General features: G+C 41.9%; 1 protein-coding gene across 10 annotated transcripts in view; it reads right to left on the bottom strand.

Annotated features, from left to right (window-relative positions):
• The window catches only part of MYO9A (myosin IXA), a 176,566-nt gene extending 159,601 nt beyond the window's left edge, over window positions 1-16,965 (bottom strand). For 4 of the 10 annotated variants that reach the window (XM_079953103.1, XM_079953104.1, XM_079953100.1 and 1 more), the window contains exon 1: window positions 16,729-16,960. The gene's annotated coding sequence lies outside the window, so the exon portion shown is untranslated. Of the gene's footprint in view, window positions 1-14,496; window positions 14,579-16,728 lie in introns of all 10 variants that reach the window. The other 6 variants (XM_079953098.1, XM_079953106.1, XM_079953102.1 and 3 more) reach the window with 4 other exon arrangements.
• Between the last annotated feature and the right edge of the window lie 51 nt (window positions 16,966-17,016).

The following is a 17,016-nucleotide window of genomic DNA, read 5'->3' on the forward strand; positions in this document are numbered from 1 at the left end:
TAAAGAAAGTCACACACACAAGCGGACAGGCAGGAAGCTAATATCCTGCTTGTGCATACTTCCTGAAAAATCCATTTAGATGACCAATCTCAACTTAAAACCCCTCCCTTCAACATAAGCCTTGATGAGAAACATGCAAGCAATGCTCTCATCAACACATTATAAAAGCTTGGTACATGTCAAAGGACTTAAGGAAGCAGGGGTGCCAACTTTAATAAAATACTGGGGAGCAGGTAAGCCCCACATAATCGATTACAAGACACACACATCATTTGAATGGCAATGCCCATCAACGGGCCCCCCCTCAAATATCTTATTTGTGGGGGCAAAGGGATCTTGGCTCCTAGGAGTTGGCTCCTATGCTAGGAAGGTAGACATTAACTTTAGCATTCAGCACAACGGTATAGCTGAAAAATAGACCCCAGATGAAACATGCACTGACGCAAAAAATCCAAGGCATGTACAACCATTTGAGAGACAAATGATCATAGGCCTGCCAACACCATTATGTCCCCCAGAGCAAATAAACCTACAAATGGAAGGTGTGACATCCTGGGAGCAGAACAGTTGATTAATGCACACAGTGGGAAGGTGAGTGAGCTGGAAGAAATTTAAAAGCACAAGAGGTAGACACACAAATATACATGCTCCCTGACCAGCACTCAGAAGCAGCAACCATCCCATCCATACTGCTACCAACAAGCATCCCCTCTCTTCTTATACCGATGTAGGCATCCATCACTCTAAGATCTGCACACAATAGCACACAAGTACTGCCATATCAGCAGAACTGAACGATGGCGCACTCTGTGTGCTGCTACACCAACTTAACACACTACTCAGGGAGCGCTGGGTCTTTTTAGAATACTGCCACTCAGTCATGGCATCAGTTTATCACTGCTCCAAAACAAAACAAAATGGACAAAAGGCCAGAAACATATGCATGGTGTGAAGAGGTAGATAATGAGTGTGCAGCATATTACAGGCTAGGCTCACTGGAGACAACAAAGAGTATTGGCCTGACTGTAATTACTGCCTTTGGCTGTGTTATCAGTACTTATAGACTCCCTCTATAACAAGAAACATGAAATCTAATCCCTCTGCTACTGAACTTCATTACCTTCTCCTACTGCTTTTACACATCTCTATTTACATTAAGAAAAGAGCAAACAACTTTTCTGGAGCAAATCAACCTTGAACAATCTAAGGAGAACGAATGACAAAGTATACAAGGATAGGGAATTGAATCCAGATATTCAGTTTTATATCTGCTACACACTAACCAACGAGTGGCCTCAATATCACAAAGAGTGAATGCTGCTGTTCCCATCACGGCAGTTTTGCTTGCTGTGCTGATCATGATCTACAGCACTGGTCTTCAACTGATGGGTTGGGACTCACTACTGGGACAAAGGTGATCAAACCAGCAGCATTACCATCATAAAAATATAAAGGGGGGGAGGTCCCCACATGCATATTTTGGTTAAAGGTGGGTCCTAGGTCTTGAAAAGCTAAAGAATCTAGAGTGGGAACAGGCTGTTCTTCCCAAAGCATCATCATTTTTGCAATCTTTCAATAGTGTGACCCTGACTCTGATGGAAAAGCCCAGTGTATATTCATCACCCCACCATGAAAACAAAAAAATCAAGTGCCACCTGGCTCTCCTGAGTTTGCCTGCACAATCCGCAAGTAGTGAGGGGAAAGTAGTTATAGTTAGCATCATGCTTTATTAAAAAAACAACAACCGGTCAGGAATTCTAACTCATGCACCAATAAAGTATCATGTTCTAGGTCAATACCTCCTGAATACTGAATCATTTTGAGGACACTTACTTCTTCTTTCCCATCCTTTCCAACATTACTAGGCAGTTGGAAGAAGCTAGGGCAAAGGGTGAAAAAGGAGCTGTGAATGGAGGGGAACACTTTCCTCATCCTTTGGACCCCTTGGGAAACTCAACAAACCTGCTGTACCTGGAACTGGGTATGGAGAGTGCAGCTGAATGATTAATTTCTATACCACATAATATATTAAAAATATCTCTAAGGGGCGTACAAAAAAGAAGCATCAGCAGCCAATAATTTAAAAAATCAAAATAACATTGGTGTAAAAGGAGCCAGCTATGGAAATTCTGTAAAGCCACCTCTTTTAAAGATGCTGAACACTTCTAGAAAAAAGCTGTTCTTGCTTATATTAGACAGATGACACAGCAATAAAACAGGAATGGGTTTCCAGAAGGTTTATTCAAGGAAGCCGTATCCAAGAGTGCATTTAAATGGGCACGAGGCCACTAGCTAAGTAACATGGGCAGTAGCTTCAGTATGCCATGCCTCTATTATGATGAATCTCAGAGGTTTAGTTAAATAAAGGAGCCAGCAGTTATTTCAAAATAGAGTTATGTTTTTACTAGAAGGACAGCTTTAAAAGAATTTTCAGCAACACTGAGGAAACATGTTCATTGACTTTAGGATGGGTTCTGATAATTATGTTGATCCTAGGGTATACAGTGGTACCTCTAGATGCGAGTGGGATCCATTCCAGAGTCCCATTCGCATCCTGAAGCGAACGCAACCCGCGTCTGTGCGGGTCGCGATTCGCCACTTCCGCGGATACGCGTGACATCATTTTGAGCGTCTGCGCATGCGGCAAAACCCAGAAGTAACGTGTTCCGTTACTTCCGGGTCACCGCGGAGTGCAAATGCTCAACCCGAAGCTACTTCAACCTGAGGTATGACTGTAGTTCTCTCTCGAGAGCACTCTGTCAAATTTGAACATGTGTAGTCAGTCTAGGATACAATTATGTGGGTACTTTCTTCTAAAATCAACAGTAGTCAGCTGCACAATTCTGCATCTCCAGACATTTTCTCTAACTTTAGTAGTCTATATAACACATTGCGTTCTCAGCATATAAAGAATGGTTGCATTACCTTCACAAAGCAATAGAAGCCCATAAGCAAGCAAAGTTCCTAAATCAGGCATGTTCCAAGTCTGATTCGGGGGCCTAATCTGGCCCGCTGGTCAGTTTAATCCAGCCCCTGTGGCAGTTCATTTCCTGGGGTAAAATCCTAAAAAAAACCTCCACAACTTCAGTTCTAAGAAAAAGTCAACAACTTTGGGGTAAACTCATAAAAAAGCTCAACTACTTCAAAGGTCAACAACTTTGGTTGGCCCTTTGGTAGGCCCTCACGGCCTTTCACTTCATCAAATCTGCCCCTCTTTGGAAAAAAGTTTGGACAACATTGTAGATGAATTGTCTTGGGTGAGTCTAACCATCTCACAATGAAACAGAAAGTCCTGATTTAGCCTTGCTTCCAGTGATAGACGGTGGCAAAAGCAAAGTGTGTGTGGGTGTGGGTGGGTGTGGGTGTGTGGGTGTGTAGTAAGTAAGTAAGTAAGTATACTACCCTATACCCATGGAAATAATGCAGAATACCCGGCTTTATTTCCTGTTTCTTCAGAGACAACAAATGTTTGATCAATATATTAAAATCAACACACCTATATAGGAACTCATTTAAAACAGGAACTCTTGCATAAAATGTTAAGTGTTTTCCCCTCACCCTCCCCACCACCAGTGGACCAAACATTATGGGTGCCTTGGGCCAAATATATTCATAAGCTTGAGATTCAATTGGATGGACACTATATGCTATATTTGGATCTCAATACTGTATCTGAAACAAAAAAAAACTTAGTGTGAAGTATTTTAACTTCTTGATTCCTTGATAAATATTGCCATATATTATGCCTGGCCCTGACCTAGTATCAGACATGAAGTCCTCAGAGGGTGAACCAGACACCCCAGGGGTCAAGGACCTTGAGGAGATAGCAGAGTTCACGGGAACCAGTGCTGAACAGTGTTTGAAACTGGGGTAAAAAAGCTAGGACCCAAATGGCTTCTGGAACCTGGGTTGTAGGAGCCAAAACAGAATGTCTAGTTGCCATAGGTGGGGCAACATTTTTTATTATTCTGATATGCATGAATTAATAAGCAATTCACATGACACATTGTTAATACCACATTTTAGCAGAAATTGTTAATGCATGTTTAAGTTGGTGTTGCCAATAAAAATATTAGTGTCATACTTCAGTTTTCAAAACACTCTACTCTTTATTGTTAGACTTCTTAACATATTGTCTATCCTTAACATATGCTTCAAGGCTTCAAAGTATTGAATCATTGAACTATAGAGCTGGAAGGGACATGTACATTTCAGTAATCCCCGAGTGTCAGCCAGGCACAAAAAATGAAACCCAGACTTTTTGAGGTGCTAGCAAATGGAGCATCTTTAGGCGCAAAAGGCGCCTGGTGCCCTGCTTGCCGAAGACGTCCCTAAACAGGCTTCTGTGGAGAGACCTGATGAAGAATCCTTGGAGAAGAGGAGCAGAACCACCCTCCAGTCCTCAGGAACACTAGCACCCAAGTTCAGGCTGAAGAGCAATGACATGCATAGCATGTCTCTGTTGCTCCAGAGTCATTGCACAGCCCATAAGTAAGCAATCCTTGAAACATTTCCATCACCAGCAGCTGTGGTCAGAGTGGGGTCTAGGAACCAGAGCATATAAGGTTTCTCTTCTTGAGTTTTCCAGTTTCTGGGAACACCACAGGTCTCTGGATCTTTGTTCCCGATTCTAATGCCCCCTCCTTGCTGTGTTGTACCTTCTCTGAACTCTCTGTGATACTGAACTTGGGTAGTTGCCTGATCTTGCCTCTGGGCCTTGTTTTAGACCTAGACAAATTATCTATGTCTGATCTTACTGTGTTTGGACTGTGCTGTAGCCCTCAGCCTGCCTTCATTGGTGGGTGTTTTGGTAAGAGACTTATACCTCCTGGGACAAAGGGTACCTATAGTAGCACATCAGGTAATGTATGCATTTTCATTCTTAAATAGCATTTTTTAATACATTTTTAAAAAGTATTTTCCTACCCTATTTTCCTACCCTATTTCAACTCCTATAAAGCAGATGCATCTGGCAAAAGCATCATGTCCACAGTTTGAAACAACCTCAATTTTACTAATGACGTACTTACAATAACTAATGTATGTCCAAAGTCTATATACTTTTATCAAAAATTAACACTGATCTTTACTCAGTACGCTATCCTAAGGATGAGTAACCTAGTTTACAGATCATTAGCAATATATAAAAAATATAAAAGTATAAAAGGGTACTTTTAAAAGAGAAAACTTTGCCGCATTATCTTCCTCACACTTGGGCTTGCCTAACTTGCAGCAAATTTCCCACTTGTTTTAATGACTGTAGACTCCACTGCATATATTTGTGTCTTGGAATGGCAACAGCCATTTGCAAATTCTTCCTCTAGAAAATGTAATACAGACTGGTTTCCTCTACTGGTGTTGCAAGTTCACTTGATTTGGAAAATATTTAACAGCTGCCCTGTGCTTTGCCCCTCATAGACAAGGATTTTCATGGGCAATAATTAGAGAACCAAAGGTTTGTTTGTGAAACAGAGTATTTGTGTGTATTTCTGTAACTGGGAATGAAAATAAAATACAAAGTAAAAAGAAACTTCAAATTAATTTAGTTTCTGAAAATATTTGCTTTTTAATCTTTATCACCAATCAAAGAGCCATTTAACTTGGCAGAATGGGTCACAGCTACACATAATTTCATTCAACTGGAAAAAATACTTAATGCTTGGATGCTAGCACTACCCTATAAAACCACTACCCATGTACATAGTTAAATATATTATTCAGTTTCCTCAATGTCAGCACCATATTTTTAGGAGACCAGGAAGGCAGGTACATGGGATTCTGTCAGCACTCTTCACTTTCTTATTTACTGAAGGTCTTTAAATGCTATTCCAGTACATACAGAGGTGTAACTATTCTTCACAAAACAGAAACTATAAGGTTATTACATTGTAGGGTTATATTTCGGAAAACTCAAATTTTGAGCAAAACCCAGCATGTGCTTAAATATATCTGAGAAGAGTTGCCAGTTCTAGGATCTGGGCAGGAAAGCGCACATTTTGTATGGGTCTTTAAGCAGAGGGCGGGGAGTGTCTTGGCGTCTGTGCCTCTGGAGAAATGGGGGCTAGAGGCCTCAGAGCTCGGGCAGACCTGCAGTCCCCAGGGGTCTCACCTGCCTCTGTCACAGCCTGAGAGAGGGAGAAAGAGATTGGGGAGGGGAAGCCTGACTGACCCTGGAGACGAGTGGAGAGGCGACCGTGTGAGGTGCAGGATGGCGTGGGCAGGATGCTGCCGCTGCAGTAAGGGTTTTTATACTGGGTTGTAGATTGCAGCCTGGTCTACTGCTTTCATTTTATGGATCAATGGCCTCGTTAGATAGTAAAATTCATGTTAAATTGCTGTTTCAGGGGTTGTTTTTCATCATCTGGAACAGATTAATCCGTTTTCCATTACTTTCTGTGGGAAAGCACACCTTGGTTTAAGAACACTTTGGTTTAAGAATGGACTTAGTGGTTCATAAACCAAGGTACCACTATATTTTGGATTGCAGTCCCACTCTTCCAAATACAAACACAAGCCAAGGAAGCATTTATCCATCTCATCTCATCTTCCACTATTAACAGATAATCTCTGCAGCAGGTGGGATAGGACTTGGCTAGTAGGCATGCTGGGCTGGCATCACTAAAGACTTTTTAGTACACAGAGGAAAGGGGAAACTATAATTGTGGGAAGTGTATGTAACCCCCCCCCCACTCTATGGCTCGAGGAAGAGACAGCCATTGCCTCTATTCAGGAAAGACTGTCCAAGTGCTGGGATGGCCAGCTGGCAGACAGACAGACTACAGTCCTCTCTAAACAAGAGTTTTGAAAGGAAACATATTTGAAAAAATTGTGAATACTAATTACAGAAACTTAAAAAAAATACTTGAAATAAACTCTAAAGTACTTGAATTAACTTTTAATCTACCTTAAAATAAATATTTTGCTATTTAATAGCTATTGCAGTTGCTTCAGTGATTTCAGAAACAGAACCTCAACATGCTGTAAAATCACTTGACACTGTAAACTGGAAGAAAGGAATTCAGTCTCTTTCCAAGCTACCTTTTATTGCCATGTCAAAATCTTAACTTTTTTTTGAAAAAGAAAAAGAAAAAAATATCACATACCATGATATTTATTTAAATACTATATTTTGTGAAAGGAGGAGTCCAATACACACATCTGTGCCTAATAAGTAAAATAATGTTCTAGATTATTTTACAAGCAAGAGGGGAGCTTCAGCTGACAACGTGAATTGGCCCTAGTGACAAAACAAGCAAGTTTTGCAGCTTGGGAGCTCAGCAGCCAAGCAAAGACTCTCACCCTTCTATTTTAACCAAACAAATCCCAGACTCCCAAGTAAACAACAAGTATGCAGGAATAAAGCCAGTAAAGGTGTAAGGGCTATCCAGAGTACTGCACAGCACATCACCTAACAAACCTATCTGCCTACCGGACAGAAGTCAGGAGTGTGCCCAATGCAATGAGCTTCTAGTTCTCAGGAAATATGTTTGTTCTCTAGAGGCTAAGGTGGCTGACCTGGAAAAGCTCAGAGAGGTTGGTGGATGAAACCTTCAAGGATGTGATAGTGGCATCTCACACCACTGACAGCTCCTCCAATGTCATGAAAAACCAGAGTCTCAAGGAAGAAGGGCATCACTCTGAGAAAGAGGGAAATGATCCCTTACAAGAGACCCATTCCTTGGGGGCTGAGCAATGTCCTCTCACTAAGGATACTAACTGGGGTGGCGTTGTTAGAAGCAGCATTCAAAAGTCACAAGACGCCAGACACATTTTGCACCTACAATCGCCAAAATGGAATGTCTAGCTGCCATTCTGGGGTAAGATGGCACAAAAATCATTCAATATGACTTTTTGGTTCCTGAAATTCAGTCTGATCGCGCAGATAAAATATCACAGATGGAATTCTAAAGGATGTATTGTTAGTGTGTGAAAACAGGCAAGATCCAAGGATTCCCAGGCATGCACCTCCAGATGGTGAGTACATCAGGTGCCATCCTGGTGCTCAGGCATTTTCACTTGGTTGCAAGTGGCCGAAAGTCAGGCGCAAAATTCACATGGTGAATTCCACACACAGCCTCTAAGGGATAAGAGTGAAAACAGGGAAGGGGTAGAACTAGGCATTGAAAGTGCAGGGCACATGATAGCAATTCAAAAGGGCCAAGGGGCCATATAGCAAAATTCACACATCAAACACATTTGAAGGCACACAGTCTTCAATAAGTGTTTCTATGCTAATGCTGAACCCTCTATGTCAAGAGGGTTAAGGTGCCATGCTTGGTCTTAAACCAGAGTATAGATATAGTGGCTAGAATGGAAAATAGTGGGACATTATTATCTCTGAATACAAACTATATGAAGAACAGAGGAAATAACACTGGTGGTGGCAGTACTGCATACATCAAAGAGGTCAGAGGAGTCCAGCAAACTAGAAATAGGAAAAGGAGAAGAATCTTCTACAGAAATCACTATGGGCAGTAGTATCAGCCTCTGACAGTAATTCACTATTGGAGTCATACTGTCACAATCCTGACCAAAATCCCCAGGGTGACCTTGATATAGATAATGAAATCAGGGATACATCCAAAGGATGCTTTAATGAGTGACTTCTATTACTCTCACAAATATTGGGTAAATATGTGTTTTACTCAGAGATAGGTACCCTAAAAGAATATGCCTAGAAGATTATAAAACTGACCAGAAGGACCATGACTCCCAAGACCTGGTATGAGACATGTCATTGAACACACAAGGAACAGTGACCATAATGCCATCAAATTCAACATATGTAAATTAACAATTCTGAAGGAAGTCTTAAACAGCAAAATTTGACTTCAAAAGGAGAAATTCCAAAAAAATGAGGGAAGTGATAAGAAAGTTGAAAGAGAAAAGCAGAAAAGACAAATATATTCAGAATGCTTGGAGTTTTTTGAAAACCACAATAACAGAAGCTCAGTTTGAATATATAGGAAAGGTACCCCCAGGGTTAAAAGGATGCAAAAAGCTTCAGAAAATGGATATCTCATACAAAGGAGAACAAAAAGGAACTCAAATCCTTGGCAAAATAAGTGCCAGCAGGCAATGAGGGAAGTAAAAACAATGCTTTTTGATGAGTACATTGCTAAACGTTAAAAAAAAATATGATCAAGAAAATTATGATTGGAAAGTAACATGCTAGAAGCAAAAAAAAAAAAAAAAAGACTAGAGAAGCAGTTGGACCTCTGGGCAACAAGGGAGTCAAAGGTGTGCTAAGGGGGGGGGGAGAGAGACTGCCGAGAAGCAAAATTATTAGCATTTGCCCACAGTGGCAGGTATAAGGCAGACTCCTGTGCCTTAACTAACTTCCTGAGGAAAGGAGTGTGAGAACTGAGGCAAAAAATAGTGATAAGAAATGAAATTATAGGCCTTACTGATGAATTAAAAACCAACAAACTGATAGGTTTAGAGAGTACTTAACTCAAATATGAAATTGCTGATCTTCTAACAAAAAAATGTAACTTGTCACTAAGATCACCCTCTGTATCTGAGGACTGGAAAGCAGCCAATGTAGTACTGATTTTTAAAAAGGGATCCCAGAAGGAATCCAGGAAATGACCAGCGGGCTTGTTCCAACATCTTTTGGGAAAACTGGTAGAAAACATTATTAAGGGTAGAATTAAGGACTGGAATGACATACTTGCACCAGCTCTTCATCCTGCAACCTAGTCGTTCACTGGACTGCCCTGTGTTTGACCTTGTACTGTTCCTGGACCTTGCCTTTTGCATTGCCCCAAGGATTTGACTTCAGACCACAACCAGAAGAAGCCCACCAATAATTAACATCTCATCTTCCACCCCTGCTGGCCAACACCCCTGCTTTACGCCTTCCATGGGCAGCAGCCTGGATGCCAAGATCAAGGTGCAACTCATCTAGGCTGCCAGAACCCTGCCGAGGCACCCTCACTGCCTTTATTGTGGCCCATCCCTCCTGCATGGTAGACTCAGCTGGCTGCCCTACTCGCTCCCCTCAGCAGCCGCAGCTGCCTCCTCTGCCACCACATCAGCCAAGGAGCAACTGAGGAAACTGGAGCAGCCGTTGGTGGATGGGTTGTAGCACAGTAAGATTATCCTGAGCGTGGCAGTACTGCTGGACCTCCTGGACGACCTCTACACTGAGTGCAGCCGTAAGCTCGCTACTCCAAAGGAACAGGCTCATCTCAGACTTTGTTTCGGAATGGAGCGCCTGATTATTAAGAGCAACAGGAGCAAGTTCCTCATCAACAGTGCATAGGCATTGTACCTAGAGTCAACATCCACATTACCACTTATAAGCCCCCCAAAACCCCAGTCTCCACCATGGCCCACTACCCAAGGACCCCAACCAGTGCAACATCTGGCTGAATTGGCCTAACAACATGTATTATGTATTTCACTGAACTGAATGTATTTCAATGAACTGAACTGAACAGAGTGAAAGATTATGAGTTATGGGGGCATGGAGTGTGTGTGTATAAACTTAACAGAGCTTAGCTCATTTTTGTAGTTTTTGCTATTTTGTTAATGTTGATATTGTTTTATGCTGTATTGATTTGTTTATCATATAATATGACTTTTGCTGTTAAGTGTGTTTAGCTTATTTTTTAGTTGTTAAAGTATTTTATAGATTATCATTGTTTTGTTGATGATCTGTTAATTATTTTATATGATTTATGCTATATTTTTAATGTTCTATTATGTTTTGCTATGTTACTGTTATTTATTGTTTTTAAGCCACTTTGAGATTCACTTGAATGAAAATTGGCATAGAAATACAATAAATCAAATCAATCAATTACCGAGAATATAGAAGAACAAGTTCTACTAGGGTAGAATGAGCATGGCTTCCACCAAGGTAAGTCCTGCTTAACAAACATTTTGCAGTTCTTTAAAAATGCCAGCAAGCATATAGATAAAGGTGAATCAGTTGCTTTGTGTGCCTAGAATTTGAAAATTCAACAAAGCACCTCACTAAAGACTCCCAATTAACCTTAGAAGTCATGGCATAAGAGGAGATGTCATCTTATGAATATCTGGTTAAGGAACAGGAAGCAGAGAACAGGAATAAATGGACAGTTCTTACAAGGGAGGGATGTAAAAAAGTAAGCCCTAAGAACTGGCATTGGGTCCTGTTCTTTTGAACTTTTTCATAAATGACCCAGAGTTAGGTGTGATCAATGTGGTAGTCAGGTTTGCCCATAACACCAAATTGTTCAGGATAGTAAAAAACAAGCAAGGATTGAAAGCAGTTTGAAAAAGCATGTGTAAAGTGATGATAATTATGTTTTTTAAAAAGGCATCTAAGCAGGGACATGATGAAGATGTAAAAAAATATTTTTTAATACCAGAACCCAGGATCAAGGCCATCCAATTGAGCTGAATGTTGGACAGATCAAGAGAGGTAGCATATTTTCACTTTTTCCCTCCTAAAAAGTAAGGGGGGGGTGCATCTTACGGAGCGAATGCAGGCTGCGCAGCTATCCCAGAAGCCAGAACAGCAAGAGGGATTGCTGCTTTCACTGTGCAGCGATCCCTCTTGCTGTTCTGGCTTCTGAGATTCAGAATATTTTTGTCTTGTTTTCCTCCTCCAAAAATTAGGTGCGTCTTGTGGTCTGGTGCGTCTTATAGAGCAAAAAATACGGTATTTCTCTACACAGCACAATGTTAAGCTATAGAGGTCACTGCCATAAGATGTATTAACGGCCTCCAACTTGGATTTTAAAATAGATTTGGGACAAATTCATGCCTTATTAGACTATCAATGGCTACTGGACATGGTGATACTGTCAGAGGAACTATGCTTCTGAACACCAGTTGCTGCGATTCACAAGTGTGCAGAACGCTGTTGTACTCAGCTTGTGGACTTCCCATAGGCATCTGGTTGGCCACCATGAGAACAAAATACTAGACTAGATAGGCCTTTGATCTGACATAGCAGGGATCTTCTTACATTCATATTAACACCAAATACAGTGGTGCCCCGCAAGACGAACGCCTCGCAAGACGGAAAACCCGCTAGACGAAAGGGTTTTCCGTTTTGGAGGCGCTTCGCAAAATGAATTTCCCTATGGGCTTGCTTCGCAAGACGAAAATGTCTTGCGAGTTCCTGCGGGTTTTTTTCCCTCCCCCCCCTTTTTCTAAGCCGCTAAGCCGCTTATCTGCTTATCCACTAAGCCGATAAGCCGCTAAAAGCCGCTAATAGCGTGTCAGGGAACTGCCATCGAGCCGATAAGCCGCTAAAAGCCGCTAATAGCGTGTCAGGGAACTGCCATCGGAAAGGCAGGAGGTGGAGGGTCTCTCAGAAGTCAGGAGAGACTCAGCAGCGGAGGAAGGCACCAGCAGGGGGAGAGAGAGAGAAATGAAGGAATGGCTCAGGGAGTCTTCCAGCGATAACAGCGGAGAAGTCTCAGGTCCTCCCATAGGTACACCCACTCCTCGCCGGAAACTGTCGCGCCGAGAATCCAGACGACGCGTTTCTGTCAAGGAGCTTTTATGCTGGAGTAGATTCCGTAAACGCCCACTGTCGGATTCTGCCAGCGATTGAGGGAGCCACGCTTAAGGGCTCCGCTAAAGACAGAGTCTTGCTAAGCTGAGCAAACTCTGAGGGACTAAGCTTTTACGCACAAGCAGCTCATCATCCCATCACATAGCGCTAATCCGCTAAGCCGTCAATGGGCTTGCTTCGCAAGACGAAAAAACCGCTAGACGAAGAGAGTCGCGGAACGGATTAATTTCGTCTTGCGAGGCACCACTGTACCAACTTATGGTAAGACACAACTGGAAGTTAAGCATAAATAAAACTTTTCATCTTTAAGGACAAAGCACCTTTTGTGACCCTTTATAAAGATGTACATGTCTACTATCTGGCACCTCAGCCTCAGGGCTCCGTATATGAGAATATTACATATGTATAGAATCCCCATTACATAAACTTTGGCAGGGAAGCAAAAAGTCACTTTCTATCCTTAAGATTTCTTGTAAAAACTGAAGCAAAGATAAAATGATACTAAAGTCTAGTTGTGTAATAACCACCTGATGGGTGACTATCATTAGTCAAAGCAAGAGATGAAACAAAGCACTCAATTTCCTTTTAAGTAAATATTTTTAGCTGCTATGTCTATTCTTTCACAACTTTCCCTAAAGTTGCTGCCATACTATAACACTGTAAGAGCAGACATTAGCAAAACTCCATAAATATATATGAATTATCAATAGGAATTCTCATGATAAAGTCATAAAAAAATTGCAACATTTTAATCAGACAGCCACAGTAATATACTAAGTTAACCTCCTAAGCATAACTTCATGAAAAAACTACTAGATCTACTGAAACACAAGGTGATATTCAGCTGATTCATGGAGAAGATACACTGAAATCAGGGAACTTAAATTACTTAAGTCCATCGATCCTGATGAGTCTGTTCCAGGTATGACTTAGCTGGATATCAACTAAAGCTTTCAAGCTTTTCTAAAGCCAAACAGTTCAAACAATTATATGAATACAAACCTTATTATATATAATTTTCAAAATATCAGCAAATATTTCTCAAACCATGCTCAAATTTGATTTTAAACAGTGAAGTATGACATCGCAAACTATACAGCGAATAAAGACTTTTGGCCACATGTAAAGGAGATACAGTTGATAAACTTATCTTTCTTTAGTTTTTTTCTATTTTTTAGGTGATGAACAACATTAAATGAAAACCAAACAACTTAGTGACATGGTCACTCTGGTTAGTATACTGCACAGCTGATTAAGTTTCATTTACACATTTTATTATCTTTAGCAGGCATATACAAAAACACTGTATGGTATACAGTTATTAAATTCATATGAAAGGAACAGAGAAACTTCTTTTAGTTGATTGTAGCATCAAATACCTGAACCGTGAACAGTTAGTAATATTAACTGCTTGCTTGTAACTCTGTGCTTATTATACTAATAAGTACACATTTAAAACATATCTACCTTTTCTGATTCCTACAACTTGCCATGTAATTCTATAACCTCACCTTTCATAAATGGAATATAGGTTGTCTTTATTTAAAAATTAACAAAGCTTTTGTCTGAGTTCAGTAGGTTTGGTATCAATTTATAGCTAACATTTTCAATAGTATCTATTAAAGCAGAGCTACTGCAAGGACTGGGGGAGTTATACAGGCAGGTATTTATTTGATTTGAAGGACTTTCAACAGCTGTGTTAAAAATATAATGAATGAAAATAAGTATGTTTTTTATTTTTGCATCATGATAACTAAATCACATAAAATTTATGTAAAACATACATTGCTAGATACTAGCAGTACATAATTATATGTGGCTCTCTTTAATATTAAATGCAGCCAGTACAGACCTGTTATGTAAGTCTTGGGTAATTTTCCTAATCAACAAAACTGAGACTAGGATCCAAAGCAAAGTGCATCTAATTCTATGTACTCAAAGGGGCTTTCAAGTTGTGTTTCTCAACAACAGTCTCCTACCTCATTGCCAATGTCACATAAGAAAGCCTGGCTGAATTGAGAGAACTATAGAAAGCAGTTTGTGATACCACATGGTGGCCAGCTGTTTGGATAAAGAAAAGTATAAAAATCTTGCTTAATGTGTGCAAGCCATTCAGCATGACTAGTCATTTTAAGGAGCCTGACAATTTCTAGTTTTTGTACAAATTTTCAACATCTGAGGACAAATAGCAAAATAATTTTTTTGGTCTTGTTTCCATAGCATGTTACCATGGAAGGCTTGTACTTCTTTCTGGATTATTTATGGACTTGCATGCTTAATAATGCTAAACATAATCCACCCAAAGTTAATAACTTTTCGATTCTGTTGGTATTGATGGAAGAAAGTCAAATGCTTGTTTAGTAGTTCCACAAATTCGAATGGATTTAGAAGAGCTTAACTTTGAAAAGGCTGTGGTCCCTTCCTTTAAAAAAAAAAAATCCACACCATCCTGCAAAGTGATCCTGAGCTACATTTTCACCCTTGCAGGACTCACATGCAAGTTCCTTAGAGTAATACATTCATTCTCCTACACTGCTGTATAACCATTTTTCCTCCTCTAAAAGGGAGCTTTGTTAATTTCATTTCTGCAGAAAATTGATCAAGGGTTTTTTAGGGGGAAAGGGTCAGGAGACATAATACACTATGTACAAGAGCAGTGGAGTGCACAGACTGAAATGTGTGTGTTTGTGTATTAAAAGGGAAGCTTGCTGAAATGGCTGGGGTGGGCTGGGGTAGGGCGGCTTTGAGCCAATTTTCTGTTGATGCTGCTGCCAAACACCCAGTCACTAAAGCCTGCTTTTAAGAAGGCTTAGAAAAAAAGCACAACATGACACAAGAAAGAGTGGGGATTGCATGGCTTGTCATTACTGAAAGAGTAAAACAAACACTGGCTAACCCAGGATATAAACCTTTTCACACTTGATGCTTCATTTTAAAGGATTTTTACGTTTAAGCCCAAAAGCTCTATATACAATGCTATCCACACTGCAGAGTCATGTTGAAAATACCCTTGAGGAAAACATACCCACAACCAATTCTGTGCATCCTTTATAGCTTACAGTGATGTTTCAGTCCAACACTGCTTAGCAGTGATGTGACAGAATGTACTGATTTGTCTCCATACTGCAGTGTTCTAACTGCACAGCAAACCCACAGACTAAACTAAGAGTCATAGCTACTTCCAGAAATCCTGCTATTACACTGAAGTATAAGAAAAGGTTGCTTTGTTATCGAGTACACACAGCTGCAAAGAATAAAAGAAAAAAACTGAAATACAAAAGTTTTCACTGACAAAGTCTTAAGGAAGTGGAGAATTCTGAAATTTAAGAGATGCAGGCAAAAGACCCTCTATATGGTGTAGGAGAGGGAGAAAGTGTTTTTGGTTTTTCTTTTATCAGCCAGCCTGGCCAGGAATCTTTTCATTTGGATCACAATGGAGCAGCTGTAGCCCAGATTTCAGCCCCAGACACATGCAATGCAACAGCAACCATCATTTTTTTCCCCCCAACAGTGCCAGAAATACAAGACACTGTAGCAGGGTTCCAAAAATGGATGATCTCATACTACATCCACACCGCAGGGATGGGGGTGGGTAGCGAAGCAGAAGGCTTCATGACCTTGCAAGCAGTTTCCAAAGGGGGGGGGGAAGGTAATATCTAGAAGGGGGGCTGGGGGAGGAATCTTTTTAATACATTTCGTGAGAAACATGCAGAGGAACCCGGGAGCCCCTGACGGTGGACAGAACCAGCAAAGCCGGAAGGCAGAAGGAGAAGGAAGGCTACCGATGCCCTGGAATGAATGAACATCCCGCAGCTCCCTCCCACCCCGCTTAGGACGCAAGGGACTAGAAACCTGCCCAGCCACCCGCTCCGTCAGGATTAGAATCAGGATTAGGATTAGGACTAGGTTGCCCCCCCCCCGTTCCTCCCCACCATTTCCTCTCTTCCCGCCCGTCAGGTTACGAAGGAAGCAGGAGGCATCGGGGCGGCAGAGGCGGCCGCCTAGCACAGCCGCAGGTGCCGCGGCGGCGACCGGAGACCGTGAGGAGAAAGGAAGCCCGGCTGCGAAGGGCTCCGTCCGCGGTGCCGAGTCGCCCCCCGCCGCCTCATAACCGGCTGCACTGAGAGGAGCAGAAGGAAGGAAGGAAGAGCCGCCAAGCCGGCAGGATTGGGTGCCCGGGGACTCCGGGGAATGAGAGGAAGGCGCCTCACCTGTGGGTCGGGCGGGGCCGCCGCATCCCTCCGCTTATCGTGCCCCCTCACGGGCTGCGAGAGGCGGGGAGGGGAAGACGACGACGACGACGACGACCGCCAGCACCGCCGCGCCGCAGTCTCCGCCTCCTCCTGCTGCTGCTGCTGCTGCCGCCTCGCGTCCGCGCTCCTCAGCCTCCCTTCCCTCGCCCCCACCCTCCGCCGCTCTGTGAGGGAGACGCCGCTTCGCCTCGCTCCTCCGTCCCCCCCTCCCTCCGTCCCCCCCTCCTCCTCGCGCGCCCAGACACA

The sequence above is a fragment of the Podarcis cretensis genome (genome assembly GCF_951804945.1).
Source record: "Podarcis cretensis genome assembly, chromosome: 14".
Lineage (NCBI taxonomy): Eukaryota > Metazoa > Chordata > Lepidosauria > Squamata > Lacertidae > Podarcis > Podarcis cretensis.